The 23295-nt window shown below is 50.2% G+C and overlaps 40 non-coding genes across 40 annotated transcripts; all 40 read left to right on the plus strand.

The window, feature by feature from the left end:
- The first annotated feature begins 194 nt into the window (after positions 1-194).
- Positions 195-268, plus strand: Trnan-guu (transfer RNA asparagine (anticodon GUU)). Its single transcript has one exon. It is a non-coding gene; the product is annotated as a tRNA-Asn (tRNA).
- A 689-nt stretch (positions 269-957) lies between these two features.
- Trnat-cgu (transfer RNA threonine (anticodon CGU)) lies at positions 958-1029 on the plus strand. Its single transcript has one exon. It is a non-coding gene; the product is annotated as a tRNA-Thr (tRNA).
- A 333-nt stretch (positions 1030-1362) lies between these two features.
- Trnan-guu (transfer RNA asparagine (anticodon GUU)) lies at positions 1363-1436 on the plus strand. The gene has a single exon. It is a non-coding gene; the product is annotated as a tRNA-Asn (tRNA).
- Positions 1437-2125: 689 nt separating this feature from the next.
- Trnat-cgu (transfer RNA threonine (anticodon CGU)) lies at positions 2126-2197 on the plus strand. The gene has a single exon. It is a non-coding gene; the product is annotated as a tRNA-Thr (tRNA).
- Positions 2198-2530: 333 nt separating this feature from the next.
- Trnan-guu (transfer RNA asparagine (anticodon GUU)) lies at positions 2531-2604 on the plus strand. Its single transcript has one exon. It is a non-coding gene; the product is annotated as a tRNA-Asn (tRNA).
- A 689-nt stretch (positions 2605-3293) lies between these two features.
- Trnat-cgu (transfer RNA threonine (anticodon CGU)) lies at positions 3294-3365 on the plus strand. Its single transcript has one exon. It is a non-coding gene; the product is annotated as a tRNA-Thr (tRNA).
- Positions 3366-3698: 333 nt separating this feature from the next.
- Positions 3699-3772, plus strand: Trnan-guu (transfer RNA asparagine (anticodon GUU)). Its single transcript has one exon. It is a non-coding gene; the product is annotated as a tRNA-Asn (tRNA).
- Positions 3773-4461: 689 nt separating this feature from the next.
- Trnat-cgu (transfer RNA threonine (anticodon CGU)) lies at positions 4462-4533 on the plus strand. Its single transcript has one exon. It is a non-coding gene; the product is annotated as a tRNA-Thr (tRNA).
- A 333-nt stretch (positions 4534-4866) lies between these two features.
- Positions 4867-4940, plus strand: Trnan-guu (transfer RNA asparagine (anticodon GUU)). The gene has a single exon. It is a non-coding gene; the product is annotated as a tRNA-Asn (tRNA).
- Positions 4941-5629: 689 nt separating this feature from the next.
- Positions 5630-5701, plus strand: Trnat-cgu (transfer RNA threonine (anticodon CGU)). Its single transcript has one exon. It is a non-coding gene; the product is annotated as a tRNA-Thr (tRNA).
- Positions 5702-6034: 333 nt separating this feature from the next.
- Positions 6035-6108, plus strand: Trnan-guu (transfer RNA asparagine (anticodon GUU)). Its single transcript has one exon. It is a non-coding gene; the product is annotated as a tRNA-Asn (tRNA).
- A 689-nt stretch (positions 6109-6797) lies between these two features.
- On the plus strand, positions 6798-6869 carry Trnat-cgu (transfer RNA threonine (anticodon CGU)). Its single transcript has one exon. It is a non-coding gene; the product is annotated as a tRNA-Thr (tRNA).
- A 333-nt stretch (positions 6870-7202) lies between these two features.
- Trnan-guu (transfer RNA asparagine (anticodon GUU)) lies at positions 7203-7276 on the plus strand. The gene has a single exon. It is a non-coding gene; the product is annotated as a tRNA-Asn (tRNA).
- A 689-nt stretch (positions 7277-7965) lies between these two features.
- On the plus strand, positions 7966-8037 carry Trnat-cgu (transfer RNA threonine (anticodon CGU)). Its single transcript has one exon. It is a non-coding gene; the product is annotated as a tRNA-Thr (tRNA).
- Positions 8038-8370: 333 nt separating this feature from the next.
- Positions 8371-8444, plus strand: Trnan-guu (transfer RNA asparagine (anticodon GUU)). Its single transcript has one exon. It is a non-coding gene; the product is annotated as a tRNA-Asn (tRNA).
- Positions 8445-9133: 689 nt separating this feature from the next.
- On the plus strand, positions 9134-9205 carry Trnat-cgu (transfer RNA threonine (anticodon CGU)). The gene has a single exon. It is a non-coding gene; the product is annotated as a tRNA-Thr (tRNA).
- A 333-nt stretch (positions 9206-9538) lies between these two features.
- On the plus strand, positions 9539-9612 carry Trnan-guu (transfer RNA asparagine (anticodon GUU)). Its single transcript has one exon. It is a non-coding gene; the product is annotated as a tRNA-Asn (tRNA).
- A 689-nt stretch (positions 9613-10301) lies between these two features.
- Trnat-cgu (transfer RNA threonine (anticodon CGU)) lies at positions 10302-10373 on the plus strand. The gene has a single exon. It is a non-coding gene; the product is annotated as a tRNA-Thr (tRNA).
- A 333-nt stretch (positions 10374-10706) lies between these two features.
- Positions 10707-10780, plus strand: Trnan-guu (transfer RNA asparagine (anticodon GUU)). The gene has a single exon. It is a non-coding gene; the product is annotated as a tRNA-Asn (tRNA).
- A 689-nt stretch (positions 10781-11469) lies between these two features.
- On the plus strand, positions 11470-11541 carry Trnat-cgu (transfer RNA threonine (anticodon CGU)). Its single transcript has one exon. It is a non-coding gene; the product is annotated as a tRNA-Thr (tRNA).
- A 333-nt stretch (positions 11542-11874) lies between these two features.
- On the plus strand, positions 11875-11948 carry Trnan-guu (transfer RNA asparagine (anticodon GUU)). The gene has a single exon. It is a non-coding gene; the product is annotated as a tRNA-Asn (tRNA).
- A 689-nt stretch (positions 11949-12637) lies between these two features.
- On the plus strand, positions 12638-12709 carry Trnat-cgu (transfer RNA threonine (anticodon CGU)). Its single transcript has one exon. It is a non-coding gene; the product is annotated as a tRNA-Thr (tRNA).
- A 333-nt stretch (positions 12710-13042) lies between these two features.
- Trnan-guu (transfer RNA asparagine (anticodon GUU)) lies at positions 13043-13116 on the plus strand. Its single transcript has one exon. It is a non-coding gene; the product is annotated as a tRNA-Asn (tRNA).
- Positions 13117-13805: 689 nt separating this feature from the next.
- Trnat-cgu (transfer RNA threonine (anticodon CGU)) lies at positions 13806-13877 on the plus strand. The gene has a single exon. It is a non-coding gene; the product is annotated as a tRNA-Thr (tRNA).
- Positions 13878-14210: 333 nt separating this feature from the next.
- Trnan-guu (transfer RNA asparagine (anticodon GUU)) lies at positions 14211-14284 on the plus strand. The gene has a single exon. It is a non-coding gene; the product is annotated as a tRNA-Asn (tRNA).
- Positions 14285-14973: 689 nt separating this feature from the next.
- On the plus strand, positions 14974-15045 carry Trnat-cgu (transfer RNA threonine (anticodon CGU)). The gene has a single exon. It is a non-coding gene; the product is annotated as a tRNA-Thr (tRNA).
- A 333-nt stretch (positions 15046-15378) lies between these two features.
- Trnan-guu (transfer RNA asparagine (anticodon GUU)) lies at positions 15379-15452 on the plus strand. The gene has a single exon. It is a non-coding gene; the product is annotated as a tRNA-Asn (tRNA).
- A 689-nt stretch (positions 15453-16141) lies between these two features.
- Trnat-cgu (transfer RNA threonine (anticodon CGU)) lies at positions 16142-16213 on the plus strand. The gene has a single exon. It is a non-coding gene; the product is annotated as a tRNA-Thr (tRNA).
- A 333-nt stretch (positions 16214-16546) lies between these two features.
- Trnan-guu (transfer RNA asparagine (anticodon GUU)) lies at positions 16547-16620 on the plus strand. The gene has a single exon. It is a non-coding gene; the product is annotated as a tRNA-Asn (tRNA).
- Positions 16621-17309: 689 nt separating this feature from the next.
- Positions 17310-17381, plus strand: Trnat-cgu (transfer RNA threonine (anticodon CGU)). The gene has a single exon. It is a non-coding gene; the product is annotated as a tRNA-Thr (tRNA).
- Positions 17382-17714: 333 nt separating this feature from the next.
- Trnan-guu (transfer RNA asparagine (anticodon GUU)) lies at positions 17715-17788 on the plus strand. The gene has a single exon. It is a non-coding gene; the product is annotated as a tRNA-Asn (tRNA).
- Positions 17789-18477: 689 nt separating this feature from the next.
- Positions 18478-18549, plus strand: Trnat-cgu (transfer RNA threonine (anticodon CGU)). Its single transcript has one exon. It is a non-coding gene; the product is annotated as a tRNA-Thr (tRNA).
- A 333-nt stretch (positions 18550-18882) lies between these two features.
- On the plus strand, positions 18883-18956 carry Trnan-guu (transfer RNA asparagine (anticodon GUU)). Its single transcript has one exon. It is a non-coding gene; the product is annotated as a tRNA-Asn (tRNA).
- A 689-nt stretch (positions 18957-19645) lies between these two features.
- On the plus strand, positions 19646-19717 carry Trnat-cgu (transfer RNA threonine (anticodon CGU)). Its single transcript has one exon. It is a non-coding gene; the product is annotated as a tRNA-Thr (tRNA).
- A 333-nt stretch (positions 19718-20050) lies between these two features.
- On the plus strand, positions 20051-20124 carry Trnan-guu (transfer RNA asparagine (anticodon GUU)). The gene has a single exon. It is a non-coding gene; the product is annotated as a tRNA-Asn (tRNA).
- A 689-nt stretch (positions 20125-20813) lies between these two features.
- On the plus strand, positions 20814-20885 carry Trnat-cgu (transfer RNA threonine (anticodon CGU)). The gene has a single exon. It is a non-coding gene; the product is annotated as a tRNA-Thr (tRNA).
- Positions 20886-21218: 333 nt separating this feature from the next.
- On the plus strand, positions 21219-21292 carry Trnan-guu (transfer RNA asparagine (anticodon GUU)). Its single transcript has one exon. It is a non-coding gene; the product is annotated as a tRNA-Asn (tRNA).
- Positions 21293-21981: 689 nt separating this feature from the next.
- Trnat-cgu (transfer RNA threonine (anticodon CGU)) lies at positions 21982-22053 on the plus strand. Its single transcript has one exon. It is a non-coding gene; the product is annotated as a tRNA-Thr (tRNA).
- A 333-nt stretch (positions 22054-22386) lies between these two features.
- Trnan-guu (transfer RNA asparagine (anticodon GUU)) lies at positions 22387-22460 on the plus strand. The gene has a single exon. It is a non-coding gene; the product is annotated as a tRNA-Asn (tRNA).
- Positions 22461-23149: 689 nt separating this feature from the next.
- Trnat-cgu (transfer RNA threonine (anticodon CGU)) lies at positions 23150-23221 on the plus strand. The gene has a single exon. It is a non-coding gene; the product is annotated as a tRNA-Thr (tRNA).
- Positions 23222-23295: the final 74 nt, after the last annotated feature.

A 23295-nucleotide genomic window follows, 5' to 3' on the forward strand; every position in this document is an offset into this window, starting at 1 on the left:
CAGAACATTGGTTTGTATGCATTTTGTAGTATAATGTCATGCTTGGCGATGTCATTCGTTTACGAGCCTCGCTACAGTGTGCATGCACGTTATCCATGTGAAGAGGCGTAAGCAAATGCTACCATTCTGCGAGATTGCTGCAGAAGGTATACGAATTGCGTTGATATACAGAGCACAAGGGAGCCAAAGTCAAGGCCTCCGTGGCGCAATCGGCTAGCGCGTTCGGCTGTTAACCGAAAGGTTGGTGGTTCGAGCCCACCCGGGGGCGAAATCGTTCTAACCGGCACCGAGGTGAGGACGTACGTCAACTTTGTTAGAGATACACAGCTAGTGTGACAATTTGGCTGCGTTTGAGTGATGCCACAGAGCCTTATACACATTCAGCCAAGTGACACTGTAGGTAAAAACATGGCCCTACACAGACGTTCTGCTGTTTTCCTTTTTATTCGTCATGTGTGACACTGCAGTAGAGGGACGCCCGCTACAAAAGACGTATTCTTTACATTCAATTTCAGCATATACGTCGCGAGTGCCATATGACAGGGCCTGTCTCTCGATGTCGATTTGTATTTGGTGTGTCTTAAGTGTCGGTCTGCAGTAGGCCGCTGTTGGCCGAGCGACGTGCAGTCGCCTTACATGAAGCCCCATGGGCAACGCCAGTGCCACTGTGGACAACAGCGCACTGTAGCCAGAGAGAGGAGCCGAAAGGCGCATTTCGCAGTCGAGCCACGCTATCCCACAAGCTGTGCACTAGGTCAGGATTGTGCAGACCGCAAACTTTTGGTGGGCCGACGCTCGTCGTCGATCGTAAGGGCGAAACATTCAAGAGATTTGGAAAACGGCAATGTGGACACCCCCAGCAGCAGCTGTGTGCCAAATCCGATATCTGGTCGAGGGCTGCAAGATTCAGTATGATGAAGTAACAATTTGGGGATAGCTCACAAACGCTAAGATGCCGCCTTCTTAGCTCAGTGGTAGAGCACTGGTCTCGTAAACCAGGGGTCGTGAGTTCGAACCTCACAGAAGGCATTCATTTCTTAAACCTTCCTGCAAGGAGCGGAGCTATCTCGAGCAGCATCTAACACATGGCAGTACACTGAATGAAAGGGATGTTCTACAACCTATGACAAGTATTCTACTGGCCTCAGAGGTTTTCTGAATGCATAGTTAGAACATTGGTTTGTATGCATTTTGTAGTGTAATGTCATGCTTGGCGATGTCATTCGTTTACGAGCCTCGCTACAGTGTGCATGCACGTTATCCATGTGAAGAGGCGTAAGCAAATGCTACCATTCTGCGAGATTGCTGCAGAAGGTATACGAATTGCGTTGATATACAGAGCACAAGGGAGCCAAAGTCAAGGCCTCCGTGGCGCAATCGGCTAGCGCGTTCGGCTGTTAACCGAAAGGTTGGTGGTTCGAGCCCACCCGGGGGCGAAATCGTTCTAACCGGCACCGAGGTGAGGACGTACGTCAACTTTGTTAGAGATACACAGCTAGTGTGACAATTTGGCTGCGTTTGAGTGATGCCACAGAGCCTTATACACATTCAGCCAAGTGACACTGTAGGTAAAAACATGGCCCTACACAGACGTTCTGCTGTTTTCCTTTTTATTCGTCATGTGTGACACTGCAGTAGAGGGACGCCCGCTACAAAAGACGTATTCTTTACATTCAATTTCAGCATATACGTCGCGAGTGCCATATGACAGGGCCTGTCTCTCGATGTCGATTTGTATTTGGTGTGTCTTAAGTGTCGGTCTGCAGTAGGCCGCTGTTGGCCGAGCGACGTGCAGTCGCCTTACATGAAGCCCCATGGGCAACGCCAGTGCCACTGTGGACAACAGCGCACTGTAGCCAGAGAGAGGAGCCGAAAGGCGCATTTCGCAGTCGAGCCACGCTATCCCACAAGCTGTGCACTAGGTCAGGATTGTGCAGACCGCAAACTTTTGGTGGGCCGACGCTCGTCGTCGATCGTAAGGGCGAAACATTCAAGAGATTTGGAAAACGGCAATGTGGACACCCCCAGCAGCAGCTGTGTGCCAAATCCGATATCTGGTCGAGGGCTGCAAGATTCAGTATGATGAAGTAACAATTTGGGGATAGCTCACAAACGCTAAGATGCCGCCTTCTTAGCTCAGTGGTAGAGCACTGGTCTCGTAAACCAGGGGTCGTGAGTTCGAACCTCACAGAAGGCATTCATTTCTTAAACCTTCCTGCAAGGAGCGGAGCTATCTCGAGCAGCATCTAACACATGGCAGTACACTGAATGAAAGGGATGTTCTACAACCTATGACAAGTATTCTACTGGCCTCAGAGGTTTTCTGAATGCATAGGCAGAACATTGGTTTGTATGCATTTTGTAGTATAATGTCATGCTTGGCGATGTCATTCGTTTACGAGCCTCGCTACAGTGTGCATGCACGTTATCCATGTGAAGAGGCGTAAGCAAATGCTACCATTCTGCGAGATTGCTGCAGAAGGTATACGAATTGCGTTGATATACAGAGCACAAGGGAGCCAAAGTCAAGGCCTCCGTGGCGCAATCGGCTAGCGCGTTCGGCTGTTAACCGAAAGGTTGGTGGTTCGAGCCCACCCGGGGGCGAAATCGTTCTAACCGGCACCGAGGTGAGGACGTACGTCAACTTTGTTAGAGATACACAGCTAGTGTGACAATTTGGCTGCGTTTGAGTGATGCCACAGAGCCTTATACACATTCAGCCAAGTGACACTGTAGGTAAAAACATGGCCCTACACAGACGTTCTGCTGTTTTCCTTTTTATTCGTCATGTGTGACACTGCAGTAGAGGGACGCCCGCTACAAAAGACGTATTCTTTACATTCAATTTCAGCATATACGTCGCGAGTGCCATATGACAGGGCCTGTCTCTCGATGTCGATTTGTATTTGGTGTGTCTTAAGTGTCGGTCTGCAGTAGGCCGCTGTTGGCCGAGCGACGTGCAGTCGCCTTACATGAAGCCCCATGGGCAACGCCAGTGCCACTGTGGACAACAGCGCACTGTAGCCAGAGAGAGGAGCCGAAAGGCGCATTTCGCAGTCGAGCCACGCTATCCCACAAGCTGTGCACTAGGTCAGGATTGTGCAGACCGCAAACTTTTGGTGGGCCGACGCTCGTCGTCGATCGTAAGGGCGAAACATTCAAGAGATTTGGAAAACGGCAATGTGGACACCCCCAGCAGCAGCTGTGTGCCAAATCCGATATCTGGTCGAGGGCTGCAAGATTCAGTATGATGAAGTAACAATTTGGGGATAGCTCACAAACGCTAAGATGCCGCCTTCTTAGCTCAGTGGTAGAGCACTGGTCTCGTAAACCAGGGGTCGTGAGTTCGAACCTCACAGAAGGCATTCATTTCTTAAACCTTCCTGCAAGGAGCGGAGCTATCTCGAGCAGCATCTAACACATGGCAGTACACTGAATGAAAGGGATGTTCTACAACCTATGACAAGTATTCTACTGGCCTCAGAGGTTTTCTGAATGCATAGTTAGAACATTGGTTTGTATGCATTTTGTAGTGTAATGTCATGCTTGGCGATGTCATTCGTTTACGAGCCTCGCTACAGTGTGCATGCACGTTATCCATGTGAAGAGGCGTAAGCAAATGCTACCATTCTGCGAGATTGCTGCAGAAGGTATACGAATTGCGTTGATATACAGAGCACAAGGGAGCCAAAGTCAAGGCCTCCGTGGCGCAATCGGCTAGCGCGTTCGGCTGTTAACCGAAAGGTTGGTGGTTCGAGCCCACCCGGGGGCGAAATCGTTCTAACCGGCACCGAGGTGAGGACGTACGTCAACTTTGTTAGAGATACACAGCTAGTGTGACAATTTGGCTGCGTTTGAGTGATGCCACAGAGCCTTATACACATTCAGCCAAGTGACACTGTAGGTAAAAACATGGCCCTACACAGACGTTCTGCTGTTTTCCTTTTTATTCGTCATGTGTGACACTGCAGTAGAGGGACGCCCGCTACAAAAGACGTATTCTTTACATTCAATTTCAGCATATACGTCGCGAGTGCCATATGACAGGGCCTGTCTCTCGATGTCGATTTGTATTTGGTGTGTCTTAAGTGTCGGTCTGCAGTAGGCCGCTGTTGGCCGAGCGACGTGCAGTCGCCTTACATGAAGCCCCATGGGCAACGCCAGTGCCACTGTGGACAACAGCGCACTGTAGCCAGAGAGAGGAGCCGAAAGGCGCATTTCGCAGTCGAGCCACGCTATCCCACAAGCTGTGCACTAGGTCAGGATTGTGCAGACCGCAAACTTTTGGTGGGCCGACGCTCGTCGTCGATCGTAAGGGCGAAACATTCAAGAGATTTGGAAAACGGCAATGTGGACACCCCCAGCAGCAGCTGTGTGCCAAATCCGATATCTGGTCGAGGGCTGCAAGATTCAGTATGATGAAGTAACAATTTGGGGATAGCTCACAAACGCTAAGATGCCGCCTTCTTAGCTCAGTGGTAGAGCACTGGTCTCGTAAACCAGGGGTCGTGAGTTCGAACCTCACAGAAGGCATTCATTTCTTAAACCTTCCTGCAAGGAGCGGAGCTATCTCGAGCAGCATCTAACACATGGCAGTACACTGAATGAAAGGGATGTTCTACAACCTATGACAAGTATTCTACTGGCCTCAGAGGTTTTCTGAATGCATAGGCAGAACATTGGTTTGTATGCATTTTGTAGTATAATGTCATGCTTGGCGATGTCATTCGTTTACGAGCCTCGCTACAGTGTGCATGCACGTTATCCATGTGAAGAGGCGTAAGCAAATGCTACCATTCTGCGAGATTGCTGCAGAAGGTATACGAATTGCGTTGATATACAGAGCACAAGGGAGCCAAAGTCAAGGCCTCCGTGGCGCAATCGGCTAGCGCGTTCGGCTGTTAACCGAAAGGTTGGTGGTTCGAGCCCACCCGGGGGCGAAATCGTTCTAACCGGCACCGAGGTGAGGACGTACGTCAACTTTGTTAGAGATACACAGCTAGTGTGACAATTTGGCTGCGTTTGAGTGATGCCACAGAGCCTTATACACATTCAGCCAAGTGACACTGTAGGTAAAAACATGGCCCTACACAGACGTTCTGCTGTTTTCCTTTTTATTCGTCATGTGTGACACTGCAGTAGAGGGACGCCCGCTACAAAAGACGTATTCTTTACATTCAATTTCAGCATATACGTCGCGAGTGCCATATGACAGGGCCTGTCTCTCGATGTCGATTTGTATTTGGTGTGTCTTAAGTGTCGGTCTGCAGTAGGCCGCTGTTGGCCGAGCGACGTGCAGTCGCCTTACATGAAGCCCCATGGGCAACGCCAGTGCCACTGTGGACAACAGCGCACTGTAGCCAGAGTGAGGAGCCGAAAGGCGCATTTCGCAGTCGAGCCACGCTATCCCACAAGCTGTGCACTAGGTCAGGATTGTGCAGACCGCAAACTTTTGGTGGGCCGACGCTCGTCGTCGATCGTAAGGGCGAAACATTCAAGAGATTTGGAAAACGGCAATGTGGACACCCCCAGCAGCAGCTGTGTGCCAAATCCGATATCTGGTCGAGGGCTGCAAGATTCAGTATGATGAAGTAACAATTTGGGGATAGCTCACAAACGCTAAGATGCCGCCTTCTTAGCTCAGTGGTAGAGCACTGGTCTCGTAAACCAGGGGTCGTGAGTTCGAACCTCACAGAAGGCATTCATTTCTTAAACCTTCCTGCAAGGAGCGGAGCTATCTCGAGCAGCATCTAACACATGGCAGTACACTGAATGAAAGGGATGTTCTACAACCTATGACAAGTATTCTACTGGCCTCAGAGGTTTTCTGAATGCATAGTTAGAACATTGGTTTGTATGCATTTTGTAGTGTAATGTCATGCTTGGCGATGTCATTCGTTTACGAGCCTCGCTACAGTGTGCATGCACGTTATCCATGTGAAGAGGCGTAAGCAAATGCTACCATTCTGCGAGATTGCTGCAGAAGGTATACGAATTGCGTTGATATACAGAGCACAAGGGAGCCAAAGTCAAGGCCTCCGTGGCGCAATCGGCTAGCGCGTTCGGCTGTTAACCGAAAGGTTGGTGGTTCGAGCCCACCCGGGGGCGAAATCGTTCTAACCGGCACCGAGGTGAGGACGTACGTCAACTTTGTTAGAGATACACAGCTAGTGTGACAATTTGGCTGCGTTTGAGTGATGCCACAGAGCCTTATACACATTCAGCCAAGTGACACTGTAGGTAAAAACATGGCCCTACACAGACGTTCTGCTGTTTTCCTTTTTATTCGTCATGTGTGACACTGCAGTAGAGGGACGCCCGCTACAAAAGACGTATTCTTTACATTCAATTTCAGCATATACGTCGCGAGTGCCATATGACAGGGCCTGTCTCTCGATGTCGATTTGTATTTGGTGTGTCTTAAGTGTCGGTCTGCAGTAGGCCGCTGTTGGCCGAGCGACGTGCAGTCGCCTTACATGAAGCCCCATGGGCAACGCCAGTGCCACTGTGGACAACAGCGCACTGTAGCCAGAGAGAGGAGCCGAAAGGCGCATTTCGCAGTCGAGCCACGCTATCCCACAAGCTGTGCACTAGGTCAGGATTGTGCAGACCGCAAACTTTTGGTGGGCCGACGCTCGTCGTCGATCGTAAGGGCGAAACATTCAAGAGATTTGGAAAACGGCAATGTGGACACCCCCAGCAGCAGCTGTGTGCCAAATCCGATATCTGGTCGAGGGCTGCAAGATTCAGTATGATGAAGTAACAATTTGGGGATAGCTCACAAACGCTAAGATGCCGCCTTCTTAGCTCAGTGGTAGAGCACTGGTCTCGTAAACCAGGGGTCGTGAGTTCGAACCTCACAGAAGGCATTCATTTCTTAAACCTTCCTGCAAGGAGCGGAGCTATCTCGAGCAGCATCTAACACATGGCAGTACACTGAATGAAAGGGATGTTCTACAACCTATGACAAGTATTCTACTGGCCTCAGAGGTTTTCTGAATGCATAGGCAGAACATTGGTTTGTATGCATTTTGTAGTATAATGTCATGCTTGGCGATGTCATTCGTTTACGAGCCTCGCTACAGTGTGCATGCACGTTATCCATTTGAAGAGGCGTAAGCAAATGCTACCATTCTGCGAGATTGCTGCAGAAGGTATACGAATTGCGTTGATATACAGAGCACAAGGGAGCCAAAGTCAAGGCCTCCGTGGCGCAATCGGCTAGCGCGTTCGGCTGTTAACCGAAAGGTTGGTGGTTCGAGCCCACCCGGGGGCGAAATCGTTCTAACCGGCACCGAGGTGAGGACGTACGTCAACTTTGTTAGAGATACACAGCTAGTGTGACAATTTGGCTGCGTTTGAGTGATGCCACAGAGCCTTATACACATTCAGCCAAGTGACACTGTAGGTAAAAACATGGCCCTACACAGACGTTCTGCTGTTTTCCTTTTTATTCGTCATGTGTGACACTGCAGTAGAGGGACGCCCGCTACAAAAGACGTATTCTTTACATTCAATTTCAGCATATACGTCGCGAGTGCCATATGACAGGGCCTGTCTCTCGATGTCGATTTGTATTTGGTGTGTCTTAAGTGTCGGTCTGCAGTAGGCCGCTGTTGGCCGAGCGACGTGCAGTCGCCTTACATGAAGCCCCATGGGCAACGCCAGTGCCACTGTGGACAACAGCGCACTGTAGCCAGAGAGAGGAGCCGAAAGGCGCATTTCGCAGTCGAGCCACGCTATCCCACAAGCTGTGCACTAGGTCAGGATTGTGCAGACCGCAAACTTTTGGTGGGCCGACGCTCGTCGTCGATCGTAAGGGCGAAACATTCAAGAGATTTGGAAAACGGCAATGTGGACACCCCCAGCAGCAGCTGTGTGCCAAATCCGATATCTGGTCGAGGGCTGCAAGATTCAGTATGATGAAGTAACAATTTGGGGATAGCTCACAAACGCTAAGATGCCGCCTTCTTAGCTCAGTGGTAGAGCACTGGTCTCGTAAACCAGGGGTCGTGAGTTCGAACCTCACAGAAGGCATTCATTTCTTAAACCTTCCTGCAAGGAGCGGAGCTATCTCGAGCAGCATCTAACACATGGCAGTACACTGAATGAAAGGGATGTTCTACAACCTATGACAAGTATTCTACTGGCCTCAGAGGTTTTCTGAATGCATAGTTAGAACATTGGTTTGTATGCATTTTGTAGTGTAATGTCATGCTTGGCGATGTCATTCGTTTACGAGCCTCGCTACAGTGTGCATGCACGTTATCCATGTGAAGAGGCGTAAGCAAATGCTACCATTCTGCGAGATTGCTGCAGAAGGTATACGAATTGCGTTGATATACAGAGCACAAGGGAGCCAAAGTCAAGGCCTCCGTGGCGCAATCGGCTAGCGCGTTCGGCTGTTAACCGAAAGGTTGGTGGTTCGAGCCCACCCGGGGGCGAAATCGTTCTAACCGGCACCGAGGTGAGGACGCACGTCAACTTTGTTAGAGATACACAGCTAGTGTGACAATTTGGCTGCGTTTGAGTGATGCCACAGAGCCTTATACACATTCAGCCAAGTGACACTGTAGGTAAAAACATGGCCCTACACAGACGTTCTGCTGTTTTCCTTTTTATTCGTCATGTGTGACACTGCAGTAGAGGGACGCCCGCTACAAAAGACGTATTCTTTACATTCAATTTCAGCATATACGTCGCGAGTGCCATATGACAGGGCCTGTCTCTCGATGTCGATTTGTATTTGGTGTGTCTTAAGTGTCGGTCTGCAGTAGGCCGCTGTTGGCCGAGCGACGTGCAGTCGCCTTACATGAAGCCCCATGGGCAACGCCAGTGCCACTGTGGACAACAGCGCACTGTAGCCAGAGAGAGGAGCCGAAAGGCGCATTTCGCAGTCGAGCCACGCTATCCCACAAGCTGTGCACTAGGTCAGGATTGTGCAGACCGCAAACTTTTGGTGGGCCGACGCTCGTCGTCGATCGTAAGGGCGAAACATTCAAGAGATTTGGAAAACGGCAATGTGGACACCCCCAGCAGCAGCTGTGTGCCAAATCCGATATCTGGTCGAGGGCTGCAAGATTCAGTATGATGAAGTAACAATTTGGGGATAGCTCACAAACGCTAAGATGCCGCCTTCTTAGCTCAGTGGTAGAGCACTGGTCTCGTAAACCAGGGGTCGTGAGTTCGAACCTCACAGAAGGCATTCATTTCTTAAACCTTCCTGCAAGGAGCGGAGCTATCTCGAGCAGCATCTAACACATGGCAGTACACTGAATGAAAGGGATGTTCTACAACCTATGACAAGTATTCTACTGGCCTCAGAGGTTTTCTGAATGCATAGGCAGAACATTGGTTTGTATGCATTTTGTAGTATAATGTCATGCTTGGCGATGTCATTCGTTTACGAGCCTCGCTACAGTGTGCATGCACGTTATCCATGTGAAGAGGCGTAAGCAAATGCTACCATTCTGCGAGATTGCTGCAGAAGGTATACGAATTGCGTTGATATACAGAGCACAAGGGAGCCAAAGTCAAGGCCTCCGTGGCGCAATCGGCTAGCGCGTTCGGCTGTTAACCGAAAGGTTGGTGGTTCGAGCCCACCCGGGGGCGAAATCGTTCTAACCGGCACCGAGGTGAGGACGTACGTCAACTTTGTTAGAGATACACAGCTAGTGTGACAATTTGGCTGCGTTTGAGTGATGCCACAGAGCCTTATACACATTCAGCCAAGTGACACTGTAGGTAAAAACATGGCCCTACACAGACGTTCTGCTGTTTTCCTTTTTATTCGTCATGTGTGACACTGCAGTAGAGGGACGCCCGCTACAAAAGACGTATTCTTTACATTCAATTTCAGCATATACGTCGCGAGTGCCATATGACAGGGCCTGTCTCTCGATGTCGATTTGTATTTGGTGTGTCTTAAGTGTCGGTCTGCAGTAGGCCGCTGTTGGCCGAGCGACGTGCAGTCGCCTTACATGAAGCCCCATGGGCAACGCCAGTGCCACTGTGGACAACAGCGCACTGTAGCCAGAGAGAGGAGCCGAAAGGCGCATTTCGCAGTCGAGCCACGCTATCCCACAAGCTGTGCACTAGGTCAGGATTGTGCAGACCGCAAACTTTTGGTGGGCCGACGCTCGTCGTCGATCGTAAGGGCGAAACATTCAAGAGATTTGGAAAACGGCAATGTGGACACCCCCAGCAGCAGCTGTGTGCCAAATCCGATATCTGGTCGAGGGCTGCAAGATTCAGTATGATGAAGTAACAATTTGGGGATAGCTCACAAACGCTAAGATGCCGCCTTCTTAGCTCAGTGGTAGAGCACTGGTCTCGTAAACCAGGGGTCGTGAGTTCGAACCTCACAGAAGGCATTCATTTCTTAAACCTTCCTGCAAGGAGCGGAGCTATCTCGAGCAGCATCTAACACATGGCAGTACACTGAATGAAAGGGATGTTCTACAACCTATGACAAGTATTCTACTGGCCTCAGAGGTTTTCTGAATGCATAGTTAGAACATTGGTTTGTATGCATTTTGTAGTGTAATGTCATGCTTGGCGATGTCATTCGTTTACGAGCCTCGCTACAGTGTGCATGCACGTTATCCATGTGAAGAGGCGTAAGCAAATGCTACCATTCTGCGAGATTGCTGCAGAAGGTATACGAATTGCGTTGATATACAGAGCACAAGGGAGCCAAAGTCAAGGCCTCCGTGGCGCAATCGGCTAGCGCGTTCGGCTGTTAACCGAAAGGTTGGTGGTTCGAGCCCACCCGGGGGCGAAATCGTTCTAACCGGCACCGAGGTGAGGACGTACGTCAACTTTGTTAGAGATACACAGCTAGTGTGACAATTTGGCTGCGTTTGAGTGATGCCACAGAGCCTTATACACATTCAGCCAAGTGACACTGTAGGTAAAAACATGGCCCTACACAGACGTTCTGCTGTTTTCCTTTTTATTCGTCATGTGTGACACTGCAGTAGAGGGACGCCCGCTACAAAAGACGTATTCTTTACATTCAATTTCAGCATATACGTCGCGAGTGCCATATGACAGGGCCTGTCTCTCGATGTCGATTTGTATTTGGTGTGTCTTAAGTGTCGGTCTGCAGTAGGCCGCTGTTGGCCGAGCGACGTGCAGTCGCCTTACATGAAGCCCCATGGGCAACGCCAGTGCCACTGTGGACAACAGCGCACTGTAGCCAGAGAGAGGAGCCGAAAGGCGCATTTCGCAGTCGAGCCACGCTATCCCACAAGCTGTGCACTAGGTCAGGATTGTGCAGACCGCAAACTTTTGGTGGGCCGACGCTCGTCGTCGATCGTAAGGGCGAAACATTCAAGAGATTTGGAAAACGGCAATGTGGACACCCCCAGCAGCAGCTGTGTGCCAAATCCGATATCTGGTCGAGGGCTGCAAGATTCAGTATGATGAAGTAACAATTTGGGGATAGCTCACAAACGCTAAGATGCCGCCTTCTTAGCTCAGTGGTAGAGCACTGGTCTCGTAAACCAGGGGTCGTGAGTTCGAACCTCACAGAAGGCATTCATTTCTTAAACCTTCCTGCAAGGAGCGGAGCTATCTCGAGCAGCATCTAACACATGGCAGTACACTGAATGAAAGGGATGTTCTACAACCTATGACAAGTATTCTACTGGCCTCAGAGGTTTTCTGAATGCATAGTTAGAACATTGGTTTGTATGCATTTTGTAGTGTAATGTCATGCTTGGCGATGTCATTCGTTTACGAGCCTCGCTACAGTGTGCATGCACGTTATCCATGTGAAGAGGCGTAAGCAAATGCTACCATTCTGCGAGATTGCTGCAGAAGGTATACGAATTGCGTTGATATACAGAGCACAAGGGAGCCAAAGTCAAGGCCTCCGTGGCGCAATCGGCTAGCGCGTTCGGCTGTTAACCGAAAGGTTGGTGGTTCGAGCCCACCCGGGGGCGAAATCGTTCTAACCGGCACCGAGGTGAGGACGTACGTCAACTTTGTTAGAGATACACAGCTAGTGTGACAATTTGGCTGCGTTTGAGTGATGCCACAGAGCCTTATACACATTCAGCCAAGTGACACTGTAGGTAAAAACATGGCCCTACACAGACGTTCTGCTGTTTTCCTTTTTATTCGTCATGTGTGACACTGCAGTAGAGGGACGCCCGCTACAAAAGACGTATTCTTTACATTCAATTTCAGCATATACGTCGCGAGTGCCATATGACAGGGCCTGTCTCTCGATGTCGATTTGTATTTGGTGTGTCTTAAGTGTCGGTCTGCAGTAGGCCGCTGTTGGCCGAGCGACGTGCAGTCGCCTTACATGAAGCCCCATGGGCAACGCCAGTGCCACTGTGGACAACAGCGCACTGTAGCCAGAGAGAGGAGCCGAAAGGCGCATTTCGCAGTCGAGCCACGCTATCCCACAAGCTGTGCACTAGGTCAGGATTGTGCAGACCGCAAACTTTTGGTGGGCCGACGCTCGTCGTCGATCGTAAGGGCGAAACATTCAAGAGATTTGGAAAACGGCAATGTGGACACCCCCAGCAGCAGCTGTGTGCCAAATCCGATATCTGGTCGAGGGCTGCAAGATTCAGTATGATGAAGTAACAATTTGGGGATAGCTCACAAACGCTAAGATGCCGCCTTCTTAGCTCAGTGGTAGAGCACTGGTCTCGTAAACCAGGGGTCGTGAGTTCGAACCTCACAGAAGGCATTCATTTCTTAAACCTTCCTGCAAGGAGCAGAGCTATCTCGAGCAGCATCTAACACATGGCAGTACACTGAATGAAAGGGATGTTCTACAACCTATGACAAGTATTCTACTGGCCTCAGAGGTTTTCTGAATGCATAGGCAGAACATTGGTTTGTATGCATTTTGTAGTATAATGTCATGCTTGGCGATGTCATTCGTTTACGAGCCTCGCTACAGTGTGCATGCACGTTATCCATGTGAAGAGGCGTAAGCAAATGCTACCATTCTGCGAGATTGCTGCAGAAGGTATACGAATTGCGTTGATATACAGAGCACAAGGGAGCCAAAGTCAAGGCCTCCGTGGCGCAATCGGCTAGCGCGTTCGGCTGTTAACCGAAAGGTTGGTGGTTCGAGCCCACCCGGGGGCGAAATCGTTCTAACCGGCACCGAGGTGAGGACGTACGTCAACTTTGTTAGAGATACACAGCTAGTGTGACAATTTGGCTGCGTTTGAGTGATGCCACAGAGCCTTATACACATTCAGCCAAGTGACACTGTAGGTAAAAACATGGCCCTACACAGACGTTCTGCGGTTTTCCTTTTTATTCGTCATGTGTGACACTGCAGTAGAGGGACGCCCGCTACAAAAGACGTATTCTTTACATTCAATTTCAGCATACACGTCGCGAGTGCCATATGACAGGGCCTGTCTCTCGATGTCGATTTGTATTTGGTGTGTCTTAAGTGTCGGTCTGCAGTAGGCCGCTGTTGGCCGAGCGACGTGCAGTCGCCTTACATGAAGCCCCATGGGCAACGCCAGTGCCACTGTGGACAACAGCGCACTGTAGCCAGAGAGAGGAGCCGAAAGGCGCATTTCGCAGTCGAGCCACGCTATCCCACAAGCTGTGCACTAGGTCAGGATTGTGCAGACCGCAAACTTTTGGTGGGCCGACGCTCGTCGTCGATCGTAAGGGCGAAACATTCAAGAGATTTGGAAAACGGCAATGTGGACACCCCCAGCAGCAGCTGTGTGCCAAATCCGATATCTGGTCGAGGGCTGCAAGATTCAGTATGATGAAGTAACAATTTGGGGATAGCTCACAAACGCTAAGATGCCGCCTTCTTAGCTCAGTGGTAGAGCACTGGTCTCGTAAACCAGGGGTCGTGAGTTCGAACCTCACAGAAGGCATTCATTTCTTAAACCTTCCTGCAAGGAGCGGAGCTATCTCGAGCAGCATCTAACACATGGCAGTACACTGAATGAAAGGGATGTTCTACAACCTATGACAAGTATTCTACTGGCCTCAGAGGTTTTCTGAATGCATAGGCAGAACATTGGTTTGTATGCATTTTGTAGTATAATGTCATGCTTGGCGATGTCATTCGTTTACGAGCCTCGCTACAGTGTGCATGCACGTTATCCATGTGAAGAGGCGTAAGCAAATGCTACCATTCTGCGAGATTGCTGCAGAAGGTATACGAATTGCGTTGATATACAGAGCACAAGGGAGCCAAAGTCAAGGCCTCCGTGGCGCAATCGGCTAGCGCGTTCGGCTGTTAACCGAAAGGTTGGTGGTTCGAGCCCACCCGGGGGCGAAATCGTTCTAACCGGCACCGAGGTGAGGACGTACGTCAACTTTGTTAGAGATACACAGCTAGTGTGACAATTTGGCTGCGTTTGAGTGATGCCACAGAGCCTTATACACATTCAGCCAAGTGACACTGTAGGTAAAAACATGGCCCTACACAGACGTTCTGCTGTTTTCCTTTTTATTCGTCATGTGTGACACTGCAGTAGAGGGACGCCCGCTACAAAAGACGTATTCTTTACATTCAATTTCAGCATATACGTCGCGAGTGCCATATGACAGGGCCTGTCTCTCGATGTCGATTTGTATTTGGTGTGTCTTAAGTGTCGGTCTGCAGTAGGCCGCTGTTGGCCGAGCGACGTGCAGTCGCCTTACATGAAGCCCCATGGGCAACGCCAGTGCCACTGTGGACAATAGCGCACTGTAGCCAGAGAGAGGAGCCGAAAGGCGCATTTCGCAGTCGAGCCACGCTATCCCACAAGCTGTGCACTAGGTCAGGATTGTGCAGACCGCAAACTTTTGGTGGGCCGACGCTCGTCGTCGATCGTAAGGGCGAAACATTCAAGAGATTTGGAAAACGGCAATGTGGACACCCCCAGCAGCAGCTGTGTGCCAAATCCGATATCTGGTCGAGGGCTGCAAGATTCAGTATGATGAAGTAACAATTTGGGGATAGCTCACAAACGCTAAGATGCCGCCTTCTTAGCTCAGTGGTAGAGCACTGGTCTCGTAAACCAGGGGTCGTGAGTTCGAACCTCACAGAAGGCATTCATTTCTTAAACCTTCCTGCAAGGAACGGAGCTATCTCGAGCAGCATCTAACACATGGCAGTACACTGAATGAAAGGGATGTTCTACAACCTATGACAAGTATTCTACTGGCCTCAGAGGTTTTCTGAATGCATAGTTAGAACATTGGTTTGTATGCATTTTGTTGTGTAATGTCATGCTTGGCGATGTCATTCGTTTACGAGCCTCGCTACAGTGTGCATGCACGTTATCCATGTGAAGAGGCGTAAGCAAATGCTACCATTCTGCGAGATTGCTGCAGAAGGTATACGAATTGCGTTGATATACAGAGCACAAGGGAGCCAAAGTCAAGGCCTCCGTGGCGCAATCGGCTAGCGCGTTCGGCTGTTAACCGAAAGGTTGGTGGTTCGAGCCCACCCGGGGGCGAAATCGTTCTAACCGGCACCGAGGTGAGGACGTACGTCAACTTTGTTAGAGATACACAGCTAGTGTGACAATTTGGCTGCGTTTGAGTGATGCCACAGAGCCTTATACACATTCAGCCAAGTGACACTGTAGGTAAAAACATGGCCCTACACAGACGTTCTGCTGTTTTCCTTTTTATTCGTCATGTGTGACACTGCAGTAGAGGGACGCCCGCTACAAAAGACGTATTCTTTACATTCAATTTCAGCATATACGTCGCGAGTGCCATATGACAGGGCCTGTCTCTCGATGTCGATTTGTATTTGGTGTGTCTTAAGTGTCGGTCTGCAGTAGGCCGCTGTTGGCCGAGCGACGTGCAGTCGCCTTACATGAAGCCCCATGGGCAACGCCAGTGCCACTGTGGACAACAGCGCACTGTAGCCAGAGAGAGGAGCCGAAAGGCGCATTTCGCAGTCGAGCCACGCTATCCCACAAGCTGTGCACTAGGTCAGGATTGTGCAGACCGCAAACTTTTGGTGGGCCGACGCTCGTCGTCGATCGTAAGGGCGAAACATTCAAGAGATTTGGAAAACGGCAATGTGGACACCCCCAGCAGCAGCTGTGTGCCAAATCCGATATCTGGTCGAGGGCTGCAAGATTCAGTATGATGAAGTAACAATTTGGGGATAGCTCACAAACGCTAAGATGCCGCCTTCTTAGCTCAGTGGTAGAGCACTGGTCTCGTAAACCAGGGGTCCTGAGTTCGAACCTCACAGAAGGCATTCATTTCTTAAACCTTCCTGCAAGGAGCAGAGCTATCTCGAGCAGCATCTAACACATGGCAGTACACTGAATGAAAGGGATGTTCTACAACCTATGACAAGTATTCTACTGGCCTCAGAGGTTTTCTGAATGCATAGGCAGAACATTGGTTTGTATGCATTTTGTAGTATAATGTCATGCTTGGCGATGTCATTCGTTTACGAGCCTCGCTACAGTGTGCATGCACGTTATCCATGTGAAGAGGCGTAAGCAAATGCTACCATTCTGCGAGATTGCTGCAGAAGGTATACGAATTGCGTTGATATACAGAGCACAAGGGAGCCAAAGTCAAGGCCTCCGTGGCGCAATCGGCTAGCGCGTTCGGCTGTTAACCGAAAGGTTGGTGGTTCGAGCCCACCCGGGGGCGAAATCGTTCTAACCGGCACCGAGGTGAGGACGTACGTCAACTTTGTTAGAGATACACAGCTAGTGTGACAATTTGGCTGCGTTTGAGTGATGCCACAGAGCCTTATACACATTCAGCCAAGTGACACTGTAGGTAAAAACATGGCCCTACACAGACGTTCTGCGGTTTTCCTTTTTATTCGTCATGTGTGACACTGCAGTAGAGGGACGCCCGCTACAAAAGACGTATTCTTTACATTCAATTTCAGCATACACGTCGCGAGTGCCATATGACAGGGCCTGTCTCTCGATGTCGATTTGTATTTGGTGTGTCTTAAGTGTCGGTCTGCAGTAGGCCGCTGTTGGCCGAGCGACGTGCAGTCGCCTTACATGAAGCCCCATGGGCAACGCCAGTGCCACTGTGGACAACAGCGCACTGTAGCCAGAGAGAGGAGCCGAAAGGCGCATTTCGCAGTCGAGCCACGCTATCCCACAAGCTGTGCACTAGGTCAGGATTGTGCAGACCGCAAACTTTTGGTGGGCCGACGCTCGTCGTCGATCGTAAGGGCGAAACATTCAAGAGATTTGGAAAACGGCAATGTGGACACCCCCAGCAGCAGCTGTGTGCCAAATCCGATATCTGGTCGAGGGCTGCAAGATTCAGTATGATGAAGTAACAATTTGGGGATAGCTCACAAACGCTAAGATGCCGCCTTCTTAGCTCAGTGGTAGAGCACTGGTCTCGTAAACCAGGGGTCGTGAGTTCGAACCTCACAGAAGGCATTCATTTCTTAAACCTTCCTGCAAGGAGCAGAGCTATCTCGAGCAGCATCTAACACATGGCAGTACACTGAATGAAAGGGATGTTCTACAACCTATGACAAGTATTCTACTGGCCTCAGAGGTTTTCTGAATGCATAGGCAGAACATTGGTTTGTATGCATTTTGTAGTATAATGTCATGCTTGGCGATGTCATTCGTTTACGAGCCTCGCTACAGTGTGCATGCACGTTATCCATGTGAAGAGGCGTAAGCAAATGCTACCATTCTGCGAGATTGCTGCAGAAGGTATACGAATTGCGTTGATATACAGAGCACAAGGGAGCCAAAGTCAAGGCCTCCGTGGCGCAATCGGCTAGCGCGTTCGGCTGTTAACCGAAAGGTTGGTGGTTCGAGCCCACCCGGGGGCGAAATCGTTCTAACCGGCACCGAGGTGAGGACGTACGTCAACTTTGTTAGAGATACACAGCTAGTGTGACAATTTGGCTGCGTTTGAGTGATGCCACAGAGCCTTATACACATTCAGCCAAGTGACACTGTAGGTAAAAACATGGCCCTACACAGACGTTCTGCTGTTTTCCTTTTTATTCGTCATGTGTGACACTGCAGTAGAGGGACGCCCGCTACAAAAGACGTATTCTTTACATTCAATTTCAGCATATACGTCGCGAGTGCCATATGACAGGGCCTGTCTCTCGATGTCGATTTGTATTTGGTGTGTCTTAAGTGTCGGTCTGCAGTAGGCCGCTGTTGGCCGAGCGACGTGCAGTCGCCTTACATGAAGCCCCATGGGCAACGCCAGTGCCACTGTGGACAACAGCGCACTGTAGCCAGAGAGAGGAGCCGAAAGGCGCATTTCGCAGTCGAGCCACGCTATCCCACAAGCTGTGCACTAGGTCAGGATTGTGCAGACCGCAAACTTTTGGTGGGCCGACGCTCGTCGTCGATCGTAAGGGCGAAACATTCAAGAGATTTGGAAAACGGCAATGTGGACACCCCCAGCAGCAGCTGTGTGCCAAATCCGATATCTGGTCGAGGGCTGCAAGATTCAGTATGATGAAGTAACAATTTGGGGATAGCTCACAAACGCTAAGATGCCGCCTTCTTAGCTCAGTGGTAGAGCACTGGTCTCGTAAACCAGGGGTCGTGAGTTCGAACCTCACAGAAGGCATTCATTTCTTAAACCTTCCTGCAAGGAGCGGAGCTATCTCGAGCAGCATCTAACACATGGCAGTACACTGAATGAAAGGGATGTTCTACAACCTATGACAAGTATTCTACTGGCCTCAGAGGTTTTCTGAATGCATAGGCAGAACATTGGTTTGTATGCATTTTGTAGTATAATGTCATGCTTGGCGATGTCATTCGTTTACGAGCCTCGCTACAGTGTGCATGCACGTTATCCATGTGAAGAGGCGTAAGCAAATGCTACCATTCTGCGAGATTGCTGCAGAAGGTATACGAATTGCGTTGATATACAGAGCACAAGGGAGCCAAAGTCAAGGCCTCCGTGGCGCAATCGGCTAGCGCGTTCGGCTGTTAACCGAAAGGTTGGTGGTTCGAGCCCACCCGGGGGCGAAATCGTTCTAACCGGCACGGAGGTGAGGACGTACGTCAACTTTGTTAGAGATACACAGCTAGTGTGACAATTTGGCTGCGTTTGAGTGATGCCACAGAGCCTTATACACATTCAGCCAAGTGACACTGTAGGTAAAAACATGGCCCTACACAGACGTTCTGCTGTTTTCCTTTTTATTCGTCATGTGTGACACTGCAGTAGAGGGACGCCCGCTACAAAAGACGTATTCTTTACATTCAATTTCAGCATATACGTCGCGAGTGCCATATGACAGGGCCTGTCTCTCGATGTCGATTTGTATTTGGTGTGTCTTAAGTGTCGGTCTGCAGTAGGCCGCTGTTGGCCGAGCGACGTGCAGTCGCCTTACATGAAGCCCCATGGGCAACGCCAGTGCCACTGTGGACAACAGCGCACTGTAGCCAGAGAGAGGAGCCGAAAGGCGCATTTCGCAGTCGAGCCACGCTATCCCACAAGCTGTGCACTAGGTCAGGATTGTGCAGACCGCAAACTTTTGGTGGGCCGACGCTCGTCGTCGATCGTAAGGGCGAAACATTCAAGAGATTTGGAAAACGGCAATGTGGACACCCCCAGCAGCAGCTGTGTGCCAAATCCGATATCTGGTCGAGGGCTGCAAGATTCAGTATGATGAAGTAACAATTTGGGGATAGCTCACAAACGCTAAGATGCCGCCTTCTTAGCTCAGTGGTAGAGCACTGGTCTCGTAAACCAGGGGTCGTGAGTTCGAACCTCACAGAAGGCATTCATTTCTTAAACCTTCCTGCAAGGAGCGGAGCTATCTCGAGCAGCATCTAACACATGGCAGTACACTGAATGAAAGGGATGTTCTACAAGCTATGACAAGTATTCTACTGGCCTCAGAGGTTTTCTGAATGCATAGGCAGAACATTGGTTTGTATGCATTTTGTAGTATAATGTCATGCTTGGCGATGTCATTCGTTTACGAGCCTCGCTACAGTGTGCATGCACGTTATCCATGTGAAGAGGCGTAAGCAAATGCTACCATTCTGCGAGATTGCTGCAGAAGGTATACGAATTGCGTTGATATACAGAGCACAAGGGAGCCAAAGTCAAGGCCTCCGTGGCGCAATCGGCTAGCGCGTTCGGCTGTTAACCGAAAGGTTGGTGGTTCGAGCCCACCCGGGGGCGAAATCGTTCTAACCGGCACCGAGGTGAGGACGTACGTCAACTTTGTTAGAGATACACAGCTAGTGTGACAATTTGGCTGCGTTTGAGTGATGCCACAGAGCCTTATACACATTCAGCCAAGTGACACTGTAGGTAAAAACATGGCCCTACACAGACGTTCTGCTGTTTTCCTTTTTATTCGTCATGTGTGACACTGCAGTAGAGGGACGCCCGCTACAAAAGACGTATTCTTTACATTCAATTTCAGCATATACGTCGCGAGTGCCATATGACAGGGCCTGTCTCTCGATGTCGATTTGTATTTGGTGTGTCTTAAGTGTCGGTCTGCAGTAGGCCGCTGTTGGCCGAGCGACGTGCAGTCGCCTTACATGAAGCCCCATGGGCAACGCCAGTGCCACTGTGGACAACAGCGCACTGTAGCCAGAGAGAGGAGCCGAAAGGCGCATTTCGCAGTCGAGCCACGCTATCCCACAAGCTGTGCACTAGGTCAGGATTGTGCAGACCGCAAACTTTTGGTGGGCCGACGCTCGTCGTCGATCGTAAGGGCGAAACATTCAAGAGATTTGGAAAACGGCAATGTGGACACCCCCAGCAGCAGCTGTGTGCCAAATCCGATATCTGGTCGAGGGCTGCAAGATTCAGTATGATGAAGTAACAATTTGGGGATAGCTCACAAACGCTAAGATGCCGCCTTCTTAGCTCAGTGGTAGAGCACTGGTCTCGTAAACCAGGGGTCGTGATTTCGAACCTCACAGAAGGCATTCATTTCTTAAACCTTCCTGCAAGGAGCGGAGCTATCTCGAGCAGCATCTAACACATGGCAGTACACTGAATGAAAGGGATGTTCTACAACCTATGACAAGTATTCTACTGGCCTCAGAGGTTTTCTGAATGCATAGGCAGAACATTGGTTTGTATGCATTTTGTAGTGTAATGTCATGCTTGGCGATGTCATTCGTTTACGAGCCTCGCTACAGTGTGCATGCACGTTATCCATGTGAAGAGGCGTAAGCAAATGCTACCATTCTGCGAGATTGCTGCAGAAGGTATACGAATTGCGTTGATATACAGAGCACAAGGGAGCCAAAGTCAAGGCCTCCGTGGCGCAATCGGCTAGCGCGTTCGGCTGTTAACCGAAAGGTTGGTGGTTCGAGCCCACCCGGGGGCGAAATCGTTCTAACCGGCACCGAGGTGAGGACGTACGTCAACTTTGTTAGAGATACACAGCTAGTGTGACAATTTGGCTGCGTTTGAGTGATGCCACAGAGCCTTATACACATTCAGCCAAGTGACACTGTAGGTAAAAACATGGCCCTACACAGACGTTCTGCTGTTTTCCTTTTTATTCGTCATGTGTGACACTGCAGTAGAGGGACGCCCGCTACAAAAGACGTATTCTTTACATTCAATTTCAGCATATACGTCGCGAGTGCCATATGACAGGGCCTGTCTCTCGATGTCGATTTGTATTTGGTGTGTCTTAAGTGTCGGTCTGCAGTAGGCCGCTGTTGGCCGAGCGACGTGCAGTCGCCTTACATGAAGCCCCATGGGCAACGCCAGTGCCACTGTGGACAACAGCGCACTGTAGCCAGAGAGAGGAGCCGAAAGGCGCATTTCGCAGTCGAGCCACGCTATCCCACAAGCTGTGCACTAGGTCAGGATTGTGCAGACCGCAAACTTTTGGTGGGCCGACGCTCGTCGTCGATCGTAAGGGCGAAACATTCAAGAGATTTGGAAAACGGCAATGTGGACACCCCCAGCAGCAGCTGTGTGCCAAATCCGATATCTGGTCGAGGGCTGCAAGATTCAGTATGATGAAGTAACAATTTGGGGATAGCTCACAAACGCTAAGATGCCGCCTTCTTAGCTCAGTGGTAGAGCACTGGTCTCGTAAACCAGGGGTCGTGAGTTCGAACCTCACAGAAGGCATTCATTTCTTAAACCTTCCTGCAAGGAGCGGAGCTATCTCGAGCAGCATCTAACACATGGCAGTACACTGAATGAAAGGGATGTTCTACAACCTATGACAAGTATTCTACTGGCCTCACAGGTTTTCTGAATGCATAGGCAGAACATTGGTTTGTATGCATTTTGTAGTATAATGTCATGCTTGGCGATGTCATTCGTTTACGAGCCTCGCTACAGTGTGCATGCACGTTATCCATGTGAAGAGGCGTAAGCAAATGCTACCATTCTGCGAGATTGCTGCAGAAGGTATACGAATTGCGTTGATATACAGAGCACAAGGGAGCCAAAGTCAAGGCCTCCGTGGCGCAATCGGCTAGCGCGTTCGGCTGTTAACCGAAAGGTTGGTGGTTCGAGCCCACCCGGGGGCGAAATCGTTCTAACCGGCACCGAGGTGAGGACGTACGTCAACTTTGTTAGAGATACACAGCTAGTGTGACAATTTGGCTGCGTTTGAGTGATGCCACAGAGCCTTATACACATTCAGCCAAGTGACACTGTAGGTAAAAACATGGCCCTACACAGACGTTCTGCTGTTTTCCTTTTTATTCGTCATGTGTGACACTGCAGTAGAGGGACGCCCGCTACAAAAGACGTATTCTTTACATTCAATTTCAGCATACACGTCGCGAGTGCCATATGACAGGGCCTGTCTCTCGATGTCGATTTGTATTTGGTGTGTCTTAAGTGTCGGTCTGCAGTAGGCCGCTGTTGGCCGAGCGACGTGCAGTCGCCTTACATGAAGCCCCATGGGCAACGCCAGTGCCACTGTGGACAACAGCGCACTGTAGCCAGAGAGAGGAGCCGAAAGGCGCATTTCGCAGTCGAGCCACGCTATCCCACAAGCTGTGCACTAGGTCAGGATTGTGCAGACCGCAAACTTTTGGTGGGCCGACGCTCGTCGTCGATCGTAAGGGCGAAACATTCAAGAGATTTGGAAAACGGCAATGTGGACACCCCCAGCAGCAGCTGTGTGCCAAATCCGATATCTGGTCGAGGGCTGCAAGATTCAGTATGATGAAGTAACAATTTGGGGATAGCTCACAAACGCTAAGATGCCGCCTTCTTAGCTCAGTGGTAGAGCACTGGTCTCGTAAACCAGGGGTCGTGAGTTCGAACCTCACAGAAGGCATTCATTTCTTAAACCTTCCTGCAAGGAGCGGAGCTATCTCGAGCAGCATCTAACACATGGCAGTACACTGAATG

The sequence above is a fragment of the Schistocerca serialis genome, unplaced genomic scaffold (assembly GCF_023864345.2).
Source record: "Schistocerca serialis cubense isolate TAMUIC-IGC-003099 unplaced genomic scaffold, iqSchSeri2.2 HiC_scaffold_1257, whole genome shotgun sequence".
Taxonomy (NCBI): Eukaryota; Metazoa; Arthropoda; class Insecta; order Orthoptera; family Acrididae; genus Schistocerca; species Schistocerca serialis.